This window comes from Oenanthe melanoleuca, chromosome 4 (assembly GCF_029582105.1).
Source record: "Oenanthe melanoleuca isolate GR-GAL-2019-014 chromosome 4, OMel1.0, whole genome shotgun sequence".
Classification (NCBI taxonomy): domain Eukaryota; kingdom Metazoa; phylum Chordata; class Aves; order Passeriformes; family Muscicapidae; genus Oenanthe; species Oenanthe melanoleuca.
Genome location: NC_079337.1, coordinates 10640256 through 10658291, shown reverse-complemented (window position 1 = coordinate 10658291; position 18036 = coordinate 10640256).

Below are 18036 nucleotides of genomic sequence, written 5' to 3'. Positions count from 1 at the left end.
CTGAATGTGGATTTATCTCTGTCTGTCTGTCTATCTATCTATCTATCTATCTATCTATCTATCTATCTATCTATCTATCTCAGGGATAGGAGGTATAATAAATTGTTACCTTATATCTCAGGGATAGGAGGAGTAATAAACCTCAGGTATCACTGAGGTTTTTTCATCACATTCACTGAATATTTCACAAAATGTTCCTTTGGTGGGTTTGGTTTTGTTTTGTTTTGTTTTTCTAGAGTTAGGATGTGAAAAAGGCAATTCAAATAATAATTTTGCTAAGTAGTGATTAACAGTGTTTTTTTAAGGGTAGCACCTACTAGAATTCTCTATTAATGTTATTGCAAAATTTTTTTAATGCTCCTTCTTCCTGGTGTTTTTAGATTGCTTGAAAGTTTCCTCTGGGTATTCCTGTTCCTCTAGAAGCTGGATGTGTTGCCAGAGTTTCCTTTATAGATCAGTGGTGTAAACAAAATCCTCACGCAAAACAGAGAGAAAAGTGCAAACAGAAGGTGAGTTGTGGTTAATTCACCTCCCCAGAGAATGGGAAAACTCACTTATACTTTATTGCTTCTTAATATTTCTAATCTGCTAATTTCCTGATTGCTTTCTTAATATTTCTAATGTGTGAATTTTGTACAGAGAGCCAGCACAAGGCTTTTCAGTGAGGTAGACTAACTCAGGTTTTGCCTTCCCACAGATAAGGACAAGAATGACTTAGACAGTTTTCACCCTCAGGAGCAGCATCCTCCAGTTTAGCAGGAGAAGACTGTGTGCCCAGAATGGGGAAGACTCAAATGGAAATTTCAGGCATCAGGGAAACAACTTAGGGAGAGAGAGAGGACAGGCAACACAAAAAACCTCCAGCTTTGGAACCTTGGGACAGAAAGAGCCTTCAAGAGACTAAAAATTTTCCTTTTTTTTTTTTTCCTTCATTTTTGGCAGTGAGCACACAACATTTACTCCACCAAGACTCATCTAGGAAAGGAGCAGCTTTGGTGTGCCTTTCCCAGCTCCTGCAGCATCCCCCTGTGTGCCATGCCTTGCCACATGCATTTCTCTATTCCTGGCCCTGCTCTTGGTGCATTTACAGCAGATAAAAAGGAGAGGCTTAATCCCATTTGAGAAGTGCCCAACACACCTAACTGAGCAAAGGCAGAGAGAGTAATGGTGATAACAAGCTAAAGTCTAATTCGTTACACACATGTGCAGCCTTGATAAAGACCTATTTTTGATGTAAGCAAAGGTTAAAAGTGAGAAATAACTTCATTTGGTAAGGTGAGAACTATTATAACCACATCTGCACCTTATGGCCTTGATTACTTTTATGTCTGTCCATGATTACCCATCTCCATCTCCATGGAAGATTAAGGCTCTTTACTGCAAAACACTGAAATTTGCACCACCACATTTTGCTCAATAGTGGTTTTGTTTGCAAGGAGATGCTCTGTTCTGGGTAACAAATTAAACTCTTCCATATTCTGGTCCAATACAGCTTCCCTTTGAAAATTATCCAGCTTATTCCACACTAAAATTTTCTGGCTGAAAACTGAAGATCATACAAACTGTATGTAGTTCATATTTTCTTATTAATGTATAATTAGAGATTCCCATAAAACAGATTTATGTAATGTGAACTGTTCCTGAGTAGTGATGTCAAAGTCGTTCCAATGGCTTATTTTCATTAGTTGCAACATCCTGTAATCTTAATAAGAACAAAGTGCCTTAAATATCTAATAAAAACAGAGCATGAAAAAAAATGATTTAAGAGTCTACTGATACTAATGGTTGGCAGTGTTTTTGTTTTAACTTTATTTTGCAACAACCTAGATGCAGCATTCCCAAAGCCACATTGCATGCAAGTAAAGAACATGTATTTTTTTTTTTTTTAGGCAGGTGGATACTATAATTAGTGAAGAAAAGAGAAAACAAGGCAAAAATCAAAAGCAAGTATGGGAGAAAATAAATAGAGCTGTAAACTGAAGGGGAGAGCAGTACTTGTATTGCCCATGGGATTTTTTGTCTTAGGTCATAACTTTTTTGAGGTGGGGAATGTCTTTCTGCCCTGCATTTGCATGAACAACCAGAAGAGATACACTTGCAAATAGATATATTTATTCTACTTAACACACTGTGAAAAACCCAATGCAAACTTAAACCACTAAAAGGTTTATGCACAACTATGAATCTGCCAGTTTCAACAACCCCTGTTAGAATCTCAGCATATAAGAAGAAATGCCCTGCAAGTTGTTGAAGCTAGTGGTAACTGAAGTTATTTTGCACTATACTAAACTGAGGGGGAAAAGCACACGACATGTTTCTCAAAACTGCATGAAGAGAAAGTGTAAATTTAAATAAGAGACCATATCATGGTGCAAAGTTTGGTCTTTTGGTCTAAACAAGCTGTTACTCAATTTCTAACAATTGCAATTTCCTAAGCTTCTCTGAGGGAAAACAGGAAAATGAGAAAGAAAGATGCTGTGTTTGCTGTTTCCTGGTCGAAGTGCCTAGACAGCACCAGAGATGGGGAAGTGAAATTGCTTGGGATAGATGGATCACACATGAAAAATATTTCAGAATGTGGTTGAAATGCCTCAGATCAGTCTTCCATTTAGACTCCCAGCTGCTGTATGCTGTACCTGAGTCTATTTGCAGACACAACACAGGCTTGCACCATGTTGTGACCAAGGTTTTTTGGAATTTGTGACCTTCAGCTCCAGAAATGTGGGCTTGGTAAGGTAAAAAGAGCAGCTCCCTCAGCTTGCATATAGAGAGGGAACCAACAAACACCAAGTAGTTTGGGATGTCCTCCTGCAGAGTGCAGGGCTCTGCATGCATGTGACACAATTACAGTGCAGCTTCTGACACCAGCATTCCTAAACCATCACTGATCAAGGCAGACCTCCCACCTCAGGAAGGCCCAGATGTCATGGGAATCAGCAGCACAACTTTGGCAAAACAACAGGGTAGAACATCAGCAGCTTTCTAGGAGATCCACTAGAGTGAGTGTCACTCTGATTTTTAAATCACTGCAATAGGATGGAACACCACTAAGGTGTGAGCACATCTATAACTATATTCCTGTAATCTTCTGCAGCATTACAGAAGGAACTTTGCCCTGTATAATCCCCTGGGCTTAAAAGCTTTTTCAGTATCTGAAGGTATAATGAGTTTAGAAGACTGAAATAGTCAATACTATTTATTTATGGCTTTTTCCTGCACTGAAACAATTAATGAAGGTTTACAGAACCTTTGTGGTCATATTGCTCTGGACAGGCAGAGCTGCTGGTGCTGATGCAGCACTGCAGCTTGTGGGAGCAGATATGTATCCATGTAATGATACAGAATCCACATTTCCTTTGTGGTAGGGAATATCCTATGGAGTAATCAAAATTGTAACTGTGCATGATGCCAAACGATACCCAAAAAATTAAGTGCTATTGCAGCACTTCAATACTAAGAGTGGTAGATTTATGTGATGTTGTGCATTGCTTTTTATCATGTATAGATCTTTCCACATAAAGGCAGTGGTAACCACATAGACTTTTTCCTCATACAGGGCAAAGAGAGGTTGTGCTGTCTTTGCATCCAGATTTTCAGGACTCCTCCTTCTGTCCCACTGAATTCCCTGTACCCTGAGGTCTGCTCTGGCACTTAGGGCTTAGGAGAAAAATTCATTTAAGAAGACATAGAGGTGACTTCTGAAGAGGCTGTGCAGAGCTGGAGGAGCTCCAGAGCAGCTTTGTGCCACAGCTTTCACCAGAAGGTGAAATGTCTGTCCCAGAAGGGATTGACCAAACCCAAAGAGAACAGAAAGAAAAGGCAGATGATCCCTCACAGGACCTTTGAATCTCAGTGGGGCCATGAACTAGTGGCACCATGGTCCCTAGCAATGCCATAGTAGCTTCTGATTTAGTGTCAGCTCAGACACTGGCACAGGGTGCCCAGGGAAATCGTGGATGCTCATCTCTGGAAGTACTCAAGGCTTGGTTGAATGGGGCTCTGAGCAGCCTGGTCAAGTGGAAGGTGTGGTGGGGGCACTAGAACAAGATGATCTTGAAGGTCCCTTCCCATTCAAACCATTCTGTGGTTTTATGATTCTCTCTACACAAGAATCACCACTGTATCAGACATGGTTTCACCCACAGAAGGCTAAAAATTGAATACCCTTATTAGTACCAGTTGTGTGGGCTTTGGAGAGCACACTGCAAACACCTGGTGGTGGAGGGTTTCACAAGTGAAGGCTCAAATCTGGGGAAAATGCCAGAGGAAGAACATCTTCTTGAAGAAGCAGACAGCTCCAGGAAGCAGCAAATCTTTCCTCTGAGGTTTGAAGTGGGTAAAACATACCAGAAACATGTGAAGGGGCCAAGACTGCAACTGACTTGAATAGGGATAGAGCACCAAGTGCTGTATCCACAAAATGGATGCATTGCTCCCTGCTAAGACAGATTTTCTCTTCTTTTTTCTTTCCTCATTCAAGTAATCAGTTCTTTTAGGTGAAAAAAATCAACACTGGGCTTTTTGGAATTGATTCATAATAGCAAAAATCTGACATAATACAGATTTTCCAATGATAATCACATCATTAATGAATAAGCACTTCTATACCATTTTGGAGAATTGCCACCATTAGGAAGTCTGCTTTCTTCAGAAGGAAGACTATTCACTGGGAAAGGAAATGTCAAGGGCAATTATTTTGCCTAAATGATCATGACTGTTTCTTTTGACAAGCACTATAGCAATTTCTTGGTCCTTGAACCGAGTGGAAACCTAGCTGGAATATCAAGGAATGTTTGGAGTATAATTTTCTATCCTGAATTTTTATTTTAGACCACTATTGGTATTGAAATAATAATGCTGTCTTGATTCTTCCTGAAATGTACTAGCCAGGATCTCAGGGCTTCCCAGTGCTTTTCTTCTCCTATTACCTCCTGGAGAAAACTTTGGAAGAGTTTATTTCCTATTGGGGGGAGTAATTTTCAGGCTCTTTTAACACAGAGTTATCTGCTTGGTACAACCATGCAAAGTAATTGGCAAGTATTCCTGATGGGAGATCATTTGAAACTATTCTCACACCATCTGTACTGGAGACCTCCTCAGCAACAATCCATTTAGGAATCTCGTTAATTATGTGTATTTAAAACACAACTGAAGAAGTGATACCTTTTAAAGCCCTACCTGACATTTTTCTGCTACTAACACTCTCCTCTCACTTTAAAAATTAATAAATTGCACAAGATTTGTATGAGTGAATCATGTTCCTTTTTAATCTGGGGAACAGGAGCAGATCAGTCTATTACCTACATCCAAGTGAACTTGAAATCTGGCTGCATTTATGTCCAGCAGCCTTGGATCTGCCTGGGCATCCCTGCGCTCCTGAATGTCCCCAGGAAGGAAAAAGGGTGTAGGAGAGCACAGAGAAATGGGCCCTTGAGTCTTCTGTGCACAAAAACAAGTGATGGCAGTGACAAGCAATAAAGCAAAGAAAATCCCAGCAGAAAATACTGTAATCATCAAAATAATAATAATTTTCTACAGTCAAACAACGTGAGATTCTACAGAATGACCACAAAACTGCAGTTTTCTTTTCCCAAAGTTTTTTCTGCTTCTCCCATCAGCTGTTTATAGATGAATGCTTTGCTACAAGAAGCCAAGGGAGGAAGGTAACCTTAGTGACTTGTACATTAGGTGAAACCCAGAGCAGTCATGTGCAACAGTGCATCTCAGCAGACATCTTCTTTGGGGCATGATAAACTTTTGGACTCCTATTTCTTGACTAGAAGTGGGAAGAGGCAGGACAGATTCTGCTGTAGGAAGAGTTGCAAAGCAACCAACTACTTTGTCATTTGCTTCCCACCCTCTTCCTTCTGCTCAGCATCCCCAATCCCTGTGAAAGTGTACCTAACCACAATAGTAATGACAAAACCAACAATAAATAGAAACTCCTTCACACACAACCCTGTGAAATTATATAAAGCAAGCCAAAGCTTTAGAGGACAGAAAAGAACAGGGTCAGAATAAAAAGCAGATGGGAATGCAGTTAGTGGAGAGGAATATGTTTCTGATATGGAAAGGCAGCCTTGCTAAATTTTTGATCAAACCTATCTGCACTTTCAATAGAAACCAGAGTTAGGGTGTGAACCCTGAGACAATGTGTCATAAGAAAACATAATTTCCTTAGGTAGTTCCCAAGAGTTATTTACCTTGAATGATCATTGCTGATCACTGATCATTCTCTTCAGCTGCTTCTGCACCTCTAACATTATTGCCTGAAAGAAATATTTGTAATAACATATTTTAATTTCCATTGAGGAAACAATAAATCGTGTCATAGGTTTCTGAATTCATATGCATAGGAAAGGAATGACTTTTCTGGGACAGGATTATTTTCTGTTTCTTTCTCTGCACATGCAAGTCTGTCCAGTTCCAGTAATGAGTGTGGAGCTGAAAAACAGTGTTTGTTGCTCAATCTCATACTTCTCTGTCCTTCCAGAGGCGTGTCAGCATGTGGACATCTGATTGCCCCAACTTCCACTCTTCTCCAAAAAGGTCTGAGATTCCTTGGTTGTGGACAAAAGTTTAGAAAGATGACTCCTAAGCCCCATGTAGATCTATAATTTATCATTCAATCAGCCTTTCAAAACACTTTAAGTTAGCAAAGTTATTTTCCCACACATTTCTTTGCCTCCTCTTTCATAATTAGAGTGGGAAGGAGGAAAGGGAGCAAGGCACAGAGTGAAATTTAATTTCACTTCTGTGTGAACCATGCAAGTGGAAAGGTTGGCAATGGATACTCCTTCCTCCTCATTGCCTTCACACACATAAGGGCCAGGTTTGGCACCTAAAGCAGAATCAATCATGGTAACAATTTACTGAAAAATGAGGTCCTTAAATATGACAGGCTCTGGTGCCTGAAATTAATTAAAATATATTTTAGTTCGTGGAATAGCATGCACTAGATTAAAAAATAAAAAGACAAAAAAAAAAAAAAAAAAAAAAAGGAGGCAGCTCCCCAACAGATGCTTTATATCTTTATATCTTTGGACCTCAGTTCCAGGCACCAGCACATTCCAAATTCTACTGGCTTTTTGGGCCATGGTATATGGACTGTTTATTGCTTGAGTTAATCTACTGGCTGGATTAAAGTCTTGTTTTTAAATCTGGGAGCAAAATGGACAAAGAGAAATCCAAGAAGAAATTGAGCAAAACATGTCATGGAGGTGAAATCTTGTTTTCCACGTGTAGGGCCAAATGTGAAGTCAGTGGAGTAGCTTTGAACAGACAGTGGTGGAGCTGAAGGCAGGATTTGGCCCTTGAAGCTGTGGATTACTAGGTTTGGAAGAGAATTCCAGTCTCTCCCTTGCAGTTTGGCTCTGACAAAATATGACTCCTGGACCTCGTCCCAAAAAGACAGGAATTATTTCAAACAATAATCGTTTTGTTTGCATAGCTTAGGATTTCACTCAGTTATAAATACATCTTTGAAATTAAATTTCCCTTGGAAAACAACGATTAAAGGAGCGAATTATTCGTTAAACTCGGGGTATTCTTGGTGAAATCTACAACTTAGGGTGGGGTCTATTGAGCCCAAATCGCTGCTCAGTTTTTGCCATGACCACAACAATAGGATGTTCAATCTCAAGCAGAGAATGAGTTGGCCTCACAGTTTCCTTTGCCTTTCCTGTAACGAGGCGAAAAATTCCCAGGCAGCAATGGCACAAAGTTTGTTGTTTTTCTCCCTCTCCCTGCTCAGTGAGGACAGACAAACCGTGGCTTTCAAAACACTTCAGCTGTGGACCACACACAGCCTGAGGTTAACGCTGTTATTGTTGCTTTGTCAGGCCTTTCTTGCCTGCTCTGCCAAATGAATTGCTCGTTCCTTTATTAAATAGGATTCTTTTCCAGTAGCTATCTCCCTTAACCTCAAAATGATCTCCTTCCCTAGTGAAGAAAGATCAGCTGTGTGCTCTTGTCCCTTAGTGAAATGGCACAGACAACATTTCACCGAGGGATGTTATAGAATGTTCCCTGAACCTCTTACAGGAAAGGCAAGCAACACCAAAAAAGCAAAACCACATATTTTCCCTCTCTTTGGGGCTGGAGAGTACGTGTGTGGTACTCAGGTTGAACTCTGGGTCCCCCAGGCTCGTTAACTCACCCTTCAGGAAGTAAAACCTGACTTGTTTTTACAAAATATGACATTTTCTCTTAGATTAATACCTATCTATGAGATATAAGAACTGTCTAGAAAGCCTTTCTGCTTTCTGGGATTTTTCAAGGGATGAGCAGGATGGTAATCCAAAAGAAAGGCTTCTGACTGTATGTGCAGAGAACCTGTCACTTAATGTGCCTTTGGTCATTGTCAGCATTTCAAATACTTCAGAAGATGCCCTAAAATACCTGCAGGACTATCATTCTATCATTACCTTCCCTTGTTCAGTTTTCAGTTTACTGCTCCTGTGTTCATATTGCCTCTCCTCATTTTCCTGGGACTGTGAGAAGAAGTCCCAGACTCCAACTTTCACTTTTTATTCTCTGTACACTAAATCTTCTTCTGGTGCAATCTTTTTTTTTAACCCTTCCCTTTGACTTCCCCTTTTCTGTCACCAGTTTTGTTTTCCTAGCTGCTTATTAACCCTTCATGTAGTAGCTCTGCTCAGAAGGACTGTGTTAATAAAGGTACAGTCATGGTCTAATCAGATTTACATGTGATTTCTTCCTTCTGTTGACTGGCAGGTGACTGTTAAATCTTTCCTTTCAGGCTTACTCAAGGAGATGGAAAATATTTTTATTTTTTCATCTGGGATTTGTGTTACATGAAAAAGATTATACCCTATTTTTAAAAATGTTTGCCAACTGAAAGCATCATGTATGCCCAAGAAATGTTATTTTTGCTGTGTTTTTGTCCCCCAGAAAGCACAACCAACATGCCAAATCTGGTTGGAAATGCTCAGATCACAGCCAAACTAGGTGGATTAATCTGTTTATTCTGGTTAATGATGCTGGCTCCACTGCAGGGGCCACACTCCAGTTCACCCTCTTCTTACTCTGCACCACCTCCTGCACTGTCTGCTCCTTGCAGAGCATCAGTGTTCTTTGGCTGTGCTGGTTTGGGGGGCAGAGGGAGAGGCTCAACCCTACAAGGGATGGAGATGGGCAATTCAGCACCTCTGAGTGTCTGCTCATCACAGCAAACACTCCCAGACTGAGCCACAAGGGAATGGCAAGGGAGGTTCACATCTCTGTTTCTGCACTGGAGAAAGCAGACTAGAGCAGGGCCCACAGGGACACAGGAATGTTTCTTGGCATGTCTTAAACTGGGGTCTCTTAACCCAGTTAAACTGGTCTTGAACTCTGCACCTTCTACTAGAAACCCATGGAAAAACCCCTTGGGTTAAACCCCATGAAAACAGCCAGGGGAAGGTTTCTGATGATTCTGAGTAACAGTCAGCATTTCAAACATATGTGATTCAAAGGATACAATATTCCAGATAAGGTCTCTGTTTAAACAGCAAACCTCAGCATAATGCACATGCTAAAAAAGCTGTTAAAAACTGACATCTGTGTTTTGCATGGGTGTGTGGCTACACACTATTTTTAAGTCAGTTTTACAGAGAAAAATGAACAGGGAAATGTGGATTTGTACTGTTAAATTTTCCCAAGTGGTCAAATCAACTGGTTATCATGCTGAGGGGATGACACTTCCTCCTGTAGCATCCAGCAGAAGAGTTCCTAAAGGAATTGTCCCTTCTCTCCACTGTGGGAGTACAGACTGCTGAAGCAAAGGGGTCTTTACACAGTGGGATCTACAAAGTCCTTTTTCCCCACTGGGACAAAATAAACCAAAGCAGACTCCTAAGAACAAAATAATCTATGTGTGCCACTGGGTGATGAGACTTTCCCCCTGCAAGACAGATGCATGACAAATTGTACTGGGGAAGGCACACAGCCAGGCTGCTGGCTGTGCTATGACAGAGCTGAACCAAACACGTGGGGAAGGAAATTTTGGGGACATCTGCACTGAAATTTTGGGGACATCAGAACTGAAATTCGGGGACATCAGCACTGGACTCTTCTGAACTTCTGCAAGCACATAATTAATACCACAGTATTCAATATGAAGTTTCTGTGTGAGGGAAGCTCTTATTTATAGATGTTCTATGTATAGATGTACAGATGTAGAACAGAGTTGTGTGGAATAGAGGGATTTCTTTTCCTCAGTTAGAGGATAAGCAGAGGACCACCATAAGAACAACAGAGCAGAGAAGAGAGCTTTTTTTGGTCACACCCAACTGGAAAACACAGTGTATTTCTGCTAAGAGCCCAGTGAGTGCTAAAGTCCTGTTGGAGAGTCCAGCCTCAAGAGCCTCCAGACAGGATCTTCCCTTCAGAGAAGGGAGCCTGGAAAAGCACCAGGCAGAGAGAACATACCAGAAAGTTTGCTGTGAATAGTAAACAAAAAATTGATTTCTCCTGGTCCTGTGCAGCTGCAGAGGTGTCTGGGGACTGGTGAGCCTGCTGGATGAGGGGAGATGCTCTCCCTGAGGAGATATGAGCAGAGGAGCTGCAACAACTGCATGAATTCTTTGGTACTGCCTGCAAATTTCTGTTCAGTGGAGTGACCTGCACCCAGGATGAGGTGGGGTGAAGTGAAGTGAAGTGAAGTGAAGTGAAGTGAAGTGAAGTGAAGTGAAGTGAAGCACAGAACCCAATCTACCATCCCTGACTATGAGCAAATGACTGCTACAGAACAACAAATGTGTTACCAAAAAGGGCAGGGAGTGCTATGGAGGGGTCTGAAGCAAGGGGTGAGCACTGACCTCAGAAAACACAATCTCCAGGAGTCTCCCTGAGCTCATCCCTTCTCTGCCATCAGCAGCTGACAAGTTATGACATTAAAACATCATGCACTTCTTTTTGTCAGTCTCTGGCACACCACAACAAACACCTGAGTCAATAAAATCAGATAGCAAGGAGCCATCCAGTAAAACCAAAACTGGTGAGTTATTGATGAGTGATTCTAAATAAATAAATTATTAATAAATAATTTAAAAAACTAAATTAAATTAAATTAAATTAATCTAATTACTGATGAGTTATTCTAAATAAAAGTAGAAGACAAGAAAAAAGTCACTATCACTAGCAGATTCAGCCAGCTTGGAACCACATATGGCCAGCCAAAGATGGCATTCCAAAGAAACTGGGGAAAAATAACGTGTTCAGCTAGTTCTCCTTGCAAAAGTTAGAGTTAAAATTAAAAATATGACATCTCAAAATCCCTGACAAAAGGCTTGCTTTTTCCACAGGGCCTGATGAATGGGAATTACAAGAAGCTAATGCTGTTAAAAAGAAGAAAAGTGGATAATGTAAAATGTGGTGCTGGCAAGTATCCTTCTGTGCCTTCTGGTTAGTAAAATAAAGAAGGCTAATGTTAGCAACAGTGCTAGAAAAAAGTAGATCATTTCCAAACCTGAGCAGCCACAGATGTACACTTTGGTTTTTTTAGATATGGCAATGGAAATAACTATAAAAAATTTGTCCTAGCAATGTGGGAGGGGACAAGCAGAGGAGAAGTGAAAGCAGTTGTTTGATAATGCTTATAATCAGAAATCTTTGTGCAGCTGACAGAGCAGAGTAGTACAGAAGGGCATAAGGAAAGTCTGAGGGCTATGAAAGCAAAAAACTCCACAGTTATGGAAAATATATCTGAATATGAACATAAAGAATACAATGAGTCACCAGTTATTAGAAAGGAAGGCACTATGTTATCAAGTATTTTATCTCCAGACTCATCTCAGGCTGACATCTAAGCAAGGGTCACACCATAAAGAGAGAAGCAAGGGAGTCAGTGCTGTCAAATTTACATCCAGTAGCCTAAATTAATGTTCATGATTTTAGAAATGTTTTAATCCCCCTCCCCTTCAGTAGCCACTTAATTAAACTAATAAAGTTTGCTTGGCAATATGTTAGCTTTCATTTACATGGATGGTCTTGTGGGAGAGTCATTCTACAGTCAGGTAACTGTGGGGAATCTCAAGATGTACAGATATCTGTGAGCAAACTGAGCCTATGGAAGTGTGTGCTCTCAGTGGATAAAAGCTTTTGGCAACCATTAAGCAAAGGGAAGTGTTCTGTCTGTAAACATTGATGAGGCCAGCATTTTTAAGTTTCTCACTTCTTAAGAGATCTTTTCCAAAGTCCATTTCTTGCAAGCAGTGGAATGCAGTTTAAAATGCAATGTTGCAATAAGCATCTATCCAGTCTGGGAAAACAGGTTATGTTTTTAAACTTATTAGCAAAAGCTGTATTAATTAACCCATTTTTAAAATATTGTTTAGCTTCCTGCATGAATAATGACAGGAAAAAAATTAAAATATTAGTCTTAGAAATAGCTAACATATTTTCTAAATGCTTGACTGTACAGGGAGCTGAGTTTTTCTTTAAAACTGATTAAAACACTTTATAAAAACATGGAGTTTTTAACCTGAAAGACAAAACAGATAAGCCAGGGTAGAACAAAGGAATAATTTGGAAAATTCCAGGTTTATTTGTGTTTCTCCCTCCTCCCTTCCCTTGGCTGATGGTGGTCTGCAATCCTCTGAGCCCCTATCTCCTCTGATGCAAATGCAGCAGGGACTGACTCCTCCCATCCTGGCAGGGAATCAACCTCAAATCAAAGGGCTTCTTCCAGATTGCACCTTGTAGAACTGGCTTTGTCACTGTGGAAAGATGAGTTTTCTGGGAGGCAAAATCCCAAATTAAATGAAAACTCATGCTTGTGATTAAGGAACCTCAGCACAGCCCTTGCAGTGCAGCAGTATAACCAGTACATCAAACACATCTGCAAGGCTTGTCCAGGAGGAGACACTGGAATGTGAACTTGAAGAATGTAGGTCAGGCCCATTGCAAATCTGTTATCATTTCTTTTTTCCAGAAACAAGATGAGAACATTTTAAAAATAAAAGCCAAACAAATGCTTTGGGTCAATGATTGAGGTTATACCACGGCTGAATTGTGACTCCAGGATCAAAGCCCATCATTTACAGCAAATGATCTTTTATTTATACAGTGAGGTGTTGATCAGCATTTCACATCTGATGTCTTTTTCAGCAGTTGCTTATTTTCCTCAATCCTCTCTTCTGTACTGCACAGAAGAAACTACTTTCTAAAAAATCTGCTGTTTTCTCTGAGTGTCACACAGGTGCAAAGTAGAGACAAGGTGGATGATCCTGGTTGCTGATGCTGTGACAGTGTGTAGGAATGCAGGCTCTTAGAAACTTGTAATAATGGTATTTCCATGGATCATTGCCATTTTTCATGAGTTTGTGGTTCCTTGAGCAGGACCCTTCTTGCTGTCTGCAGCCAGGCCCACTCCCAGCAGATTAAAGTGCTTTGTTTCCCAGAGCACAGATGGTAATTTTCTTCCTAGCACTCATCTCTGAAGATGTTAGGCAGATGGGAATGGATCTTTTAAGTATCTTCTGATAATTATATTACAGTTGTATCGTTCTAGCATGCTTCTTGCTCTCTGTGGGTATGCCAAGGAGTGGGGAATTTAGACAGACTACAATCCTGTGAGACAGAGAGACATTTCACTGCTCCTCAGGTCTCTCATCCCAACCTTGCCAAGCTTGGATACTCCCTTCAGCATCACCTCTCTCAGAGCAGGAGGCCAAAGAATGACAAGGTTGGTTCTTGTCCAGCATCTAAGAGAGATGTGAGTGACAACAGCCCCTGAGAGATGCCAGTTCTCCAGACAGATTTTTGAGGCTTAAATCACCAAAAACCGAGATGTTTTTGCAGTTTGAAGGAACCAGTTTCTCCTCAAGCACCAACCAGTAACACCCAAGTGCTCTGAGCCAAGAGTTTATGTACCCCCAAATTTCTGCAGACTCCAGAACAGCACAAATTAGAAGTGTGCAAGCCTAATTCCTCATTTTCCCTGTCAAAAGCTTAACTTTCTTGTTGTGCAGAAATGTATAATGAGGTGTAATTTGAGTTCAGTGAAAATTCTGTGTGCTGATAGCTTTTATCCTGTATTTTTCCTTTTCCCCCCCAATAGTAAACATTGCAGCAATAATTATAGCAGCAGAGAGGATATTAGTCTTCTCTGCAAAGGCTTCAAGTACTGAAAAATATACCTGAGACATTAGGAAGTAAAAGAGGGTGTAGTCTATTTTAAAAGGCAGTTATCCAGTTCCAGGTGGTTGGAGGGCAAGATCAGAACATTCATTCATGATGTGGGTGGTCTGGACTGAGAGCTGAACTCTGTGCAAGGGAGTGGACTGCACAGTGGGAGAAAGAAAGCTTGAATTTATTGCTTTTTTACTTTATTCCTATAAGTAGAAGTTATTAATGGAATATGTGCAAAGGGAAAGTTGCCAGTAGAGCTGGCAATGCATAGTTTAAAATTACTAAAGATATTTAAGACAACCTTGGGAGGAAAATAAAACAGAGGAGAATAATTTCCAAATTAGAAGTAACTGTGGGGTAAGCACTAAGCTCTGAAATAATTCTGAATTTTGGAAAATCTGGATCCAAATCTCTTGGGCCATGGCAAGCCACATTTCTTGTTTAAAATCTTTGTTTTCCATCCCCAGGGGCCTTCCTGTGCCTGTTTCATTTACAGAGCACAAGGGATTATGTGGGAGAGGCAAGGTAGGTATCCTCCTCTGGTGATGGCACAACAGGATCTCCACCATAAAAGGGGTGTTAGGAGTGCAGCAGTGGTGTAATTTAGCAAAACCAACTTTCTGGCAAATTACTATGTGCTCCAATCCATTACTCATAGGCAAAATATTCCATAATCATATTACTGGTCTTATAAGCAAAGTTTTTCAACCACATTTTAATCTGGAAGACAGTTTTGTCAAAGAGAGAAAATGCTTTTTTTTTTTTTTTTTTTTTTTTTTGCTTTAATTTGTAAGGTTGTAGTTGTACTTTTGCTCTCCATGGAACCTTTATACCTGAGTCTGTGATGCACCAGAGATGGAAGCAGGTGCATGATTACTGCAGCACTGCTGGGAAACTGGAGCAAAGCCCCTGTGAAGATCACTGAATAAACACCTATTTTTAGTGGCATCAACTCCATGTATGACAGAACAGAGTTTGGGCCATTATACTCTCAATGTCACTAAAGACAGCAAACAGAGAAAATGAAGAAAAAAATATTCTAGAGCAGCTTGATTTGAGCAAGAGAATAATAAACCAACATTTTACGTGGAATAAATTATTTCAAAATCAGCTTTAATTGGTCTAAAAGCTTTAACCTACTGAAAGCAAGTTTAAGGTTGGAATTTTGTTTGGAGAAACAGAAAGAAATTCTACCTAAATTTCTGGGGGAAAAAGTATCTTCAAATATGCTATATCTAGCATTCTAATTTTTTAAATGAACTATTTCTAAACAAAATTATAGATGGACCAGGAAGCATGTGGAGTCTCCACCCTTGAAGATAGCAGCTCCACACAGCCCCTTGCTAACCTTTCCCCAGGTGGGACAGGGTGGAATGGGAAGGGCAAAAGTGGGAAAACCTGTGTATTGTGATGAGGACAAAATAACAGGTAAAACAAAAGCTGTGTGTGTTAATTAGAGCAAAAAAAATGGAATTCATTTGCCTCTTCCCATGGACAGGCAGCTGTGCAGCCACTGCTGGTGTTACTTGGGAAGGTGAACCTTACCTTATCCCCAAAGTTCTCCCTTGCTCTTCCTTTCTCCTGGGTTTTATTTTTGGGCACATCAGGAGTCCCAGCTGTGTCCCCTCCCAGCTCCCAGTGCCCCACAGCCCCTGCTGGGGCAGCATGAGAAACAGAAACCCTGGAGGCTGTGCAAGCTCTGCTCAGTGACACTGAAACACTGTTTAGGTCACAAACCCAACAGAGAGCACGATGCAAGCCACCCAAAGAAGATTAACTCCATCCCAGCCAATCCAGTGTATTGGTTCTTTTTATGACCATAGTGCTTATCTTCCTCATCTCCCAATGTCATTTTACATTCAGTCAGCAAAAACAGTATTTTATAGCTATTCCAGTATTTTCATTTTGATTAAACAGCAATTCCAGCGAGCTAGTTGTGTAATTTTTTTGTTTTAGTGATTTCTTTCAGAGAATTAGATATATCCAGCAACTCTGCAGTTGTAAAAGTTCTGCCAAAAGAAACCCCTTAGCTGACTGGTGTCACAGCTCCAGCAAGAGGAGCTCTCAGCCACTGGCTCATTTCCATTCTCCATTGCATCCCTATAAATCAGGAGACAGTTAGCTCAGATTCAAAAGCTGTAAGCTGGAACTGAAACTGGCTTTAGGGTGGTTCCTTCCAATCTGGCCCATCCTGCAATTCTGTTACTAGTTATGCTAACTAAAGGTAGTATTGCTTAAAAAAAAAAAAAAAAAAAAAAAGGGAAAAAGGAAAGAAAATGAGAAAGCACTTTAGGGAAAACAGAGAAAAGGTAATTGGCACAGACAAGGAAAAACCAAACACTAACATGAGAGAATATTTAACAATGGTTTGTAGCAGTGGAATGTTGTTGGAGGGCTGAAAGCAACTGGAACACCCCAAAGAGAAAACCCTAGTGATTACAGCTTCCTCCTGTGGCTTACTGCCTGATACAGAATGTCCTGAATACATTAAATATTACAGACTCATTCATCACAAATGTGCTCTAATGGAACCAAGGGTCAAGGGCAAAACGAATGCTGAAGAGATGGCCCAAGGGTGTGTGGAAGGGGGAGATGGTTATTTCTATTTCAGCTTAGGTTAAAAGGTTGCTATGTGTCTCTGTATGCACAGCTTTGCACAGGATTTCTGGGCCTATGAGAACAGGGTTATTAAAAAGCTCCATAAAAAAGTCTAGATATGCTAGGCAAACACTAGGTAAACTAACAAAAAAAAAAAAAAAAAAAGAAAGAAATAAAAGATGCCAAAAGGTGCAATTCATTCCTCTTGAGAGAATGTTGTAAAACTTAGCCACAGAAAGAGGGAACTTTAACATACAGTAGGAGCTTTATCCCAAGCTATTTCATTTCATTTTGTCAATTTAATTCAGATTTTTAATGTACCTTTTGGACAATCTTGAGATGATTGTATGCAGAATAGTTAGCAAGAGACTTTTTGCAATTGGGACTTTATGAGATGTCAGAGAAATAAATGTGGGGAAGACTTCAGAGATCACTGGGGTCTCCAGCTGAGTCACTGAGAAAACTGTGAGTAAATACTATGGGAACCACTAAGTCCCCTTAGAGGCTGTGTGCACATTTCTAACTTGCTCTGCATGCAAGAGGAGCTCAAAGAAAAAATTCCATATTTATGAAATCTGAATTCACTTCAGAATATTTTAATAACAATAATAGCTTGATTAAGATCTAAGTGAAAATATGAAGCTCTAAAATGAGTTGTTTTAATAGTACATAATTTTCCCTTTTGAAGCTGTGCCTAGAAAGGAGTTAATCCTCAAGGACTAAAGAACACAACAAGCATAGGAAAGGCTTTTTGAATGGTTATTCATTTCTGCAATGTTAATGACACACAAGCAATTGTGCAGGGCCCACCCACACAATGAAGACAGCAAATATCAAACTCTCTCAAACCCAGGTATAGCCAAAACTAAGATTGCCTATACAACTGCTGTTCAGCCCCTTCCATGCAGGCTTTGGGGTAAAATCATTAGTTTCATGGATATAAATTATTCTTCTATAGTGGAGTCTGCCACTTAGTCCAGAATTGCTTGTTCAGGGAGCTCAATAGCTGCAAGATATTTAATCTTCCCAATTTTGCCAGTGACTGACTTATTACCCACCACCTGAAGCCTACACAGAACCTCTCATTCCTGCACATAAAGGAAGCTGCTGGTAGGATAATGGTCATGCCCCTGAAGAAGGCACCATAACACAAGAGGACTAAATTAGAGATGCTCACATCAACCTCAAGGGTTTTTGAGCATTTCAGCACTTCCTAAATATATTTCATCTAATGATCTAGTCATTGGGTGTTAATTCCTGGGTTTTTTTGGTCTGAAGACCCAGTCACAAGCCAGCATCAAGAAC